An 8,496-nucleotide genomic window follows, 5' to 3' on the forward strand; every position below is an offset into this window, starting at 1 on the left:
GATGAAAGCTGCCGACAGATGACTTGATGGAGGGACGGCTCTGATGTTCTGTCACCAGAGGAGATGACATCGGGTTTGGGAGCCTAAGTTTCAAAACATGCCAGGCAGTCAACGAACAAAAGCCCCCATTTGTTTACGGGCATCGTATGTTTCCTGGAATTGCTGGAGGAGCCAACAGCTAACACGATGGGCCGAGTGCCATGGCGTGTAGTCAATGTGACAAAATTGGTTTAATAAGGGACGGCTTTTCCAAACCCAAAGTGGCCAGCAAGCAAACTGCGTGTGTAATTTGAACAAATGCGTATGGAATTAGAGCCCCTCTTATCCAAAGGAAGACACGTAATTGACTCGGACGATGTGTTAGGGGCGTGTTAGTGGTGGATGGACGTCCTCAGTGAATCATTAAGGGCCCCGAGTGCCACACGGGCGTCTGTCGACGCTGCTGTCTTCATTCGATTTACCGGATTTGAAGAGCAGGCTTCACTCATTCTCAACCGCGATGGCCGACCTGTGCGGTGGTCTCATTATAGCTGGGGCTCTGACTGGAGGAGGCCTTCATTCTGTTGTTTTGTTCTTTTATTTTACTGTCCCTCATCGTGTCATGTCGTTCTGCCTTCAAAATGTCACAAATGTGCGACTAGGGAGCAACTTCATGGATTTGACATTAGTGGTAGTACCGCCTCTGAGCTTGAGAGGGCGCTGTTGATAACACCAGTCCCACTGGACGTCCCACCCCTTCTGCCCCGGATGGGCTTTATACCAGGCTGCAGGATCAGGGGGGCACCACCCCCTTTGGTTCAACATGCGGAAAGGAGAACAAAACTAGCGATGCTCATCACAGGGCGGACTTGAGAGGACTTGAGTGCGTGTGTGTGTGTGTGCACATGTGCATGAGTGTATGTGTGTGTGTGTAAATGCAAGTGACTGTAGTTGTGCGTGACTATAAGTGTGTATTTGTAGGTCTGTGTGCACGTGTGTGTGTGCGTGTTTGTGTGCGTTGTGTGCGTGCACGTGTGTGTGTGTGTGTGTGTGTGTGTACATGCATGTGACTGTAGGTGTATGTAAGTGACTATAAGTGTGTACTTGTAGATCTGTGTGCATGCAAGTGACAGTGACTATAAGTGTGTACTTGTAGATCTGTGTGCACGCGTGTGTGTGTGTGTGTACATGCAAGTGGCTGTAGGTGTGCGTGACTATAAGTGTGTATTTGTAGATCTGTGCGCACACGCATGTGTGTGTGTGTGCATGTGTGTGTGTCTACAGTCAGTCAATTGCCCTCAGTTTGTACGAGGGGTCCAAACACATCAGCTGCTGTGACTTTCACGCAAGTCTCCATCCATCCATCCATCCATCCATCCCTCTTATCTTATGTGGAAGCTGCAGCCTCTCCCAGCCAGCATCGGGTTCAAGGCAAGAACAACACCTGGAAGGAGTGCCAGTCAGTTGAAGGGGGACGCATACAACACAAGCATCCAGGGGGGCTAACTTAGCATCGCCAGTCCACCTAACCTGCGCGTGTTTGGACTGCGGATGGAAGCCAGAAGGCCGTCTAATAAAGAACACACCTGGTAAGAGACAAGTGGAAATGAGCCCACGTGATCGTCATACAGTGTCATTTATTGAGTGACAGCAGGCAGTGTGGCCCTCGAGGGGTGGCCAGGCCTGTCCTCCTGCCTGTGTCACCATGAGTGGCTCACTTCAACTGCCAACGTTCGCATTGAAGAAAAAAGAGGAACACGTGTGCTTAGCCTGTAAAGTGCCTTGGTAAGGCGCTATATAAAGAGTTCATTTCAGGCTGGATGGCCAAGTTGTAGAACCCGAGGTAACATGTGTGCCACTTCAGCCCCTCCCGTGGCCCATGAAAGGCACCATATATACAGTAAAAATCACCACCGTGTGTCTTTGAGCGAGTCTCGTCACCGCTGTCCTCGAATTTTGCCCAGAGGGGACTGGGTGGTCTCTTAGTCTGGAATCCCTGAAGATTTTATTTTTTTTCTGCAGCCTCTGGAGTTTTTTTTTTGTTTTTTCTGTCCACCCTACTTATTCTATGTTAATTAATGTTGACTTATGTTTATTTTTTATTGTGTCTTCTATTCTTCTATTCTTCATTTTGTAAAGCACTTTGAGCTACATTTTGTTGTATGAATATGTGCTCTAGAAATAAATGTTGATTGATTGATCAAATTGAATAAACATTTAAATTGCAAGCAAGGCGCTACATACAACTTCTTTTTACCAAACGCTTTTCAAACGGGACAGACAAAAAGTTAAAAGAGTCTCAGCCAGAGATACATCAGGAGTAGAAACTGGAAGCTGTGCTATATAGCGCCTTGAGCAAATCGCACACCTACATGCGCCACCCGGGCCCAGCGCCCCCCTTTGTTTAGAAGGCCCCCGCTTTCCTTTTCATTTTTAACGTTCATTCAGATGCTCAGTTGGATCATTAAGGCGTTAATTTATAAAAATGTGTCCTTTAGTGTCAATTAATATTGTCACACTTTTGGGGCAATTATTATGGACTGACTAATTGAGGGCTATTAGACTGGCCTCGGAGGAGAGCCGCTTTTAATTTGCATGGTTTCTAATGACCGGACCGTATTATTCATTATCCCATTCAGACAGGCGCTGCTTACGAAGTCTGAAAAGGACTTGAGGGGAACAAAGGCAAGCACTTGGTGGGCTCGGCAGACCACAAAAAAAGGTGCAGAAGGGGCCTGCGTGGGGGTCCCTATTCTATTCAGCAGGGCCCCCTCTACAGTTCTGGTCCATTTCAGGTGTCAATCAGCTTTTGACCGAATCCCAAATTATTGGCTCCGTGATTGGAGCCACTTAAACAAGGGCAGCCCGGAATGTTTGTGTGGGTGGTCCAAAAAAATCAAACGGGCTATTGAATTTACCCATATCCAGCGTGGATTAGAGAGGCAGGTGTAGGCAATGCCCATAGGGTGGCATGTAGGGGGGCACAGAGAGGGGCTTTGGGTCACTCCACCAGCATTTCAGAAGAGGTCACCAACTGAAGCAAAGCATCTTCAGGTCCAGCCAGTACTTGGGTGGGAGACCATCTAGAAAAAGCTTATGCTGCTGCTGGAAGAGGTGTTGGCAAGGCCAGCAAGGGGCACCTACCCTGTGGTTGTGTACATGTGGATCCCCAATACCCCCCGTGCAGTGACAGAGACACCATACTGTTAAAACTGGCACCGTTCTTCAGTGGAGATGTAAAAGCGAAGTCCTGACTCTCTGTGGTCATTAAAGAGCCCTGGCGTTCCTTCGGAAAGAGAAGGGGGTCTCCCGATGTCCTGGCCCCCTAAATCATCCCCCTGTCTCTGATTGACTAACTCTCTCTCTCTCTCTCACCTCCTCATCACCTGTTAGCTAATGTGTGGTGAGCGTACTGGCGTAATAATGGCAGCCGTCGCATCACCCAGGTGGGTGCCGTACATTGGTGGGGGTTGAAGTGGCTCCCCTCTGTCTGTGTAAAAAGCACTTTCAGCAGCGAGACAAGCATCATGTAAATGTAAAGAATTATTAATATTATCTGTTGGAATGAAAGTATAATGCATTTTATTACTACATGCATGACAAAATACATTCCAATAGATGCTGCACTGCAGACATTAATGCTGAAGTTTGCGCTGATTACTTAGATTTCAACCCCTCATAGATGGGCCGTACAGCTACCTTAAATAAATGCTAAGTGTCCCTGTGTCCTTCTCGTGACTATGTCTCTGTCATTCCAAACGATGGCACTTTACAAACATTTTTAGTAATAAAACTCAAATGCATTTATCATTCCAACAGATGGTGCATCACGGCCATTAAGATTGCTTTTACAAATCTCATACCAAATGGCATATAACAGAGACCTACGCATTGCATTTTCCATTCCAACAGATGGCACAACACTACCATTAGCACTGCTTTTGCCAATCCCATGCCAAATGGTAGCATATAACAGAGACATGTGCAGTTTATATGTCATTCCAACAGATGGTGCATCACAACTGTTACCACTGCTTTTCCAAGTCCCATATCAAATGGCATATACCAGCGACACATGCATTGCATTTGCCATTCCAACAGATTACACATCACAACCAGTAACACTACTTTTACCAAATCCCATGCCAAATGGTATATAACAGACACATCTGCATTACATTTGTCATTCCAACAGATGGTGTATCACAAACATTTACACTGCTTTTACAAATCCCATACCAAATGGCATATAACAGAGACGTGTTCAATGCATATGTCATTCCTCTCTCTCTCTCTCTCTCTCCCCTAGCTGGCGTTGGGTCCAGATCGGCTCCTAAGCCCATACGCTGCTGTGGGTGCCAATGGTTTTCGGATCTCCTTCACAACTCGCTTCCATGCATGACGATCGTTGGCGATTGTTCTGGCCTCGTCGAGATTTATTCTGTGATTTCTGATGTCATCTTCGACCTGTTTCAGCCAAGTTTTCTTCGGTGCCGTTCGTTGGAATCGCCACTGGGTGGGTCGTTCACGCCAGAGGAGTTGGTGTGGTAGTCGGCTCGCATCCATTCGACATACATGACCAAACCATCGCAGTCGACGTGTTTGAATTTGTTCCTCGATTGGTGGTAGGTTGTCACATCTCCGTCGGATGTCCTCATCCCGAAGGCGGTCTCGGAGTGAAACTCGTAATATCTGCCGGAGGAAACGCATCTGGCAAACTTCGAGTTTGTTGAGGTCCGCCTTGAGAATCGTCCACGTTTCGGATCCATAAAGTAGAATCGGCAGGATCGGCGTCCGGAAAAGGCGGATTTTGGTCGGAGTGGAAATATTTGTTCGCTTCCACAAGCACCACTTTAGAGAAGCGAATGCTGTGGCTGCTTGACCCATTCGACTGTGGATCTCCGCCATGGACGCGACGTTCTTCTGTTCGATCAGTGAGCCAAGATATTTGAACTGCTGAACTTGTATTTGGATGCCGTCAGGGTGGACATTTGCAGGCGATCCATGTGTTGTCAGCACTTTCGTCTTTTCAACGTTTATCTTCAATCCATATGACTGGGCGACTCTCTACAAGATCGCCCGTGGCTTCTGCGTCATCCTCAGCCAGCACACTGCTGTCATCTGCTAACATTAGATCTGTGGCGGTGCCATTTTCATCGAACTGGACTCCGCGTCTGCTCCCGAAGACTTTCCTCATAATGGCGTCGAGTACGATGTTGAAGAGCAGCGGTGAGGCGACGTCCAGTGCGAATGGCGAGTTCAGTCGACGACTCGTTTCGGATACGTATTTGGCTCGATGAGCCGTTGTCATTTTCCCCCGCAGTAGCTTGATGACTTTTGGTGGGATGTGCTCGGTCTCCCAGCGTCATCCAAAGTGCTGGCCAATCGATGCAGTCGAACGCGAATCGAAAGTCAATGAAGACGATAAAGACCGATGGCGAAGGCTGAATATCTGGTCACAGCAACCGCGGCGAGGCCTGAAGCCGGCTTGCTCCGCGTGGGATGCTTCTGCAGGCGTGATTGGATTGCTTTCATGAAGACTTTTCCAACTATCGAGAGCAGACTGATGCCCCGGTAGTTTTGGCAGTTTCTCGGTTGTCGCCGTTCTTGAAGATTGGGATAATGATGGCCTTCTTCCATGTTCTTGGAATCGTCTCTGTACGCCAAATGTTTTTGCAGATGCAGGTGAACTCGTTGGAGTGTAACATCACTGCCAGCCATCTTTGATCGATTCCGCGGTGATCGCATCCACTCCAGGCGCTTTACCGTTTTTCAAAGTCCGGATGGCCATCTTCACCTCCGCCAGGGTCGGTTCATCATCGGACATTGGGGTCTCTGGTGCCTCGATGAGTGGTGGCTCTGCTAGTGGTCCTTGTGGCGGGTCGTGATTGTACAGTGTCTCGAAGAGCTCCTTCCAACGCTGTAACCGCTCAGTCGATGATCGTCGTACAAATCGGCTTTTCGGATGTTATCGTTTGTTGATTTGGTTTTTCCACTCAGGCGTCGGAGCGTTCGATAAATCGCGTGGTACTCCTGCTTTGAGGCCGCTTCTTCCAAGTCAGCCGCTACTTGGTTCCAGTAAGCCTCGCGTTCTTCCTTCATTCGGCGTCGGACTTCCTTGTTGAGCTGACGATATCGCTCAAAGTCGACCAGCTTGACCCTTTTTCGTTCATCTACCATATCGAGGCATTCACCGGATATCCACGGCTGTGTTCGGTGGCGTGTGGGAGGACATCGTTCTTTGGCGCTTTCCATGATGGCATCCGAAACTTGTTGCCCTTCAACGTTGATGTCTTCGGACGGCACCAATGCTGCGAAACGGTTGGATAATGCTATTTGAAATTCCGCTTTGCGAGCGGGATCTGGCAAGCATTTCCAGTCGAGTTTTGCCGATCGGCGTGATTTGCATTTGGCTCTTTGACCACGGCGCCCACAAGATAGCGGTCTGATCCACAGTCCGGGCCGCGCATTGAACGGACATCCTTGAGTGATGATCGGAAACGGGAGTTGATCAGGATGTCGTCCAACATCGCCGAGTCATTGCTCGATGGATTTCGCCACGTAACTTGATGCTATTTTGGATGTTGAAATTGGGCGTTTCCGATGATAAATTAGTTGGTGTTGGCAAAGGACAAGAGGCACAAACCGTTGTCATTGATTACACCATGTCCAAAACGACCCACCGTGCTCTCCCACCCAGTCCGATCGGCGCCAGTACGGGCGTTGAAATCTCCAGCCAGTATAATCAATTGGGATCGAATCCAATGTGTGTTGAGGTCGGTTGTAGAAATCGTCCTTGGCCGGGTCTGGGTTTGTCTCGGTTGGTGCGTCGATGGTGACGAGGTGGTGCCCTTGATGGTGAGCACTGCAAGACGATTAGAGATCGGCTGGTATGCAACGACGCTATTGACTGTGGGACGGGTAACCATGAATCCGACTCCTGCTTCTCGCTTTTCTCCACCCGAGTAGTAGAGTACCATCTGATCGTCGATGAGTGGTGGTACGACGACCATCTGCCCTGATCCTGTGAGTCGTAGTTCAGATAACGCTGCCATGTCGATTTTGCAGCTCAAAAGTTCTTTGGCAATGATTTCTTTTTGGCCGACGTGATGACCAGTTCGAACGTTCCACGCGGCGATTCGTATTTCCATTTTTGGCGTGATGATCTTTCGGTTTCTTTTGGCCAGTAGCCCATTTTTCACCAGCATCCTGGTTCCCCAGTACTGGCGCATCAGCTGCCCCGGATGCGGTAGCATTAAACGAAGAATTTGACTCGGAACTGACCATTGGTTTCGTGCCTGTTTTCCCCGAGTTTCACGGTTCTGGTCACTTCGGCAGGGCGACCACCTTCCTCCTTTTTCAGCCGGGCTTAGGACCATCCTTGGCAGAGTTCAAACAGATGGCACATCACAACCATTAATACTGCTTTTGCCAATCCCATACCAAATGGCATATAACAGAGACGTGTTCATCGTATATGTCATTCCAACAGATGGCACATCACAACCATTTACACTGCTTTTGCCAATCCCATACCAAATGGCATATAACAGAGACGTGTTCATTGTATATGTCATTCCAACAGATGGCACATCACAACCATTTACACTGCTTTTGCCAATCCCATACAAAACTGGCATAACACCAGCGACTTATCCATTGCATTTGTCATTCCAACAGATGGTGCCTGTTGGTCATAAAAAAGATCTCCAGACATCTTTTGAAAGGAGTAGAGTGTACCCTGATGTCCTGGCAAACTCACCCACTACAGCCTGGTACTCCCCTTGTCTATCCCTCTCACCCCTTCACCACCACCTCTCTGATCAGATCCTTTTTTGCCTCCTCCTAGAATTCCAACATGTTGGTCAAACACGACCTCCCTCTTCTGACCCCACGCTGACTGTCCTGTCCTTGCCATGTGTTGCTCAATCTTCTCCTTAATAATTCCTTCCATTAATTTTCCTGTGATGCCCGTTAACCTTACTGGCCTCTAGTTGTTTGGATCTGCCCGGTCACCCTTTTTATATAACGGGATGATATTTGACATTTTCCAGTCCTTCAGAACCTTTCCAGTGCGCAGTGACTTCCTAAAAATATGTGTCAAGGGTTTCTATCTGCACTCGGCAGCCTCCTTAAGCACTTTGTGATAAATCTGATCTGCTCCTGGTGATTTGTTTCATTTCAGCCTATTTAATCTCAGCAGCTCTTCTCTCTCTATAATTTCCAAATCCCTCAGCACCTCCTTAGTAGTCCCTGTTACCACTCGGCGGTTGTCCACTTGCTCGCTTGTGAAGAACTCAGAGAAATGTAAGTTCAGGGCGTCCGCTATTTCACTGTCTGTATCTTTGAAGTCCCCTTTGCTATTCCTGACACACTTCACCTCCTCCTTGACGGATGTTTTACTACTGAAGAATCTCTTCGGGTCGTCTGTCGCCTTATCTGTTATATTCTTCTCCTCCCTGATATTCCTTCTTAATGGTTGCCCTCATGTTCTCATACGCTCTACGATTCGCTTTG

The sequence above is a fragment of the Polypterus senegalus genome, chromosome 9 (genome assembly GCF_016835505.1).
Source record: "Polypterus senegalus isolate Bchr_013 chromosome 9, ASM1683550v1, whole genome shotgun sequence".
In the NCBI taxonomy this organism is placed as follows: domain Eukaryota; kingdom Metazoa; phylum Chordata; class Cladistia; order Polypteriformes; family Polypteridae; genus Polypterus; species Polypterus senegalus.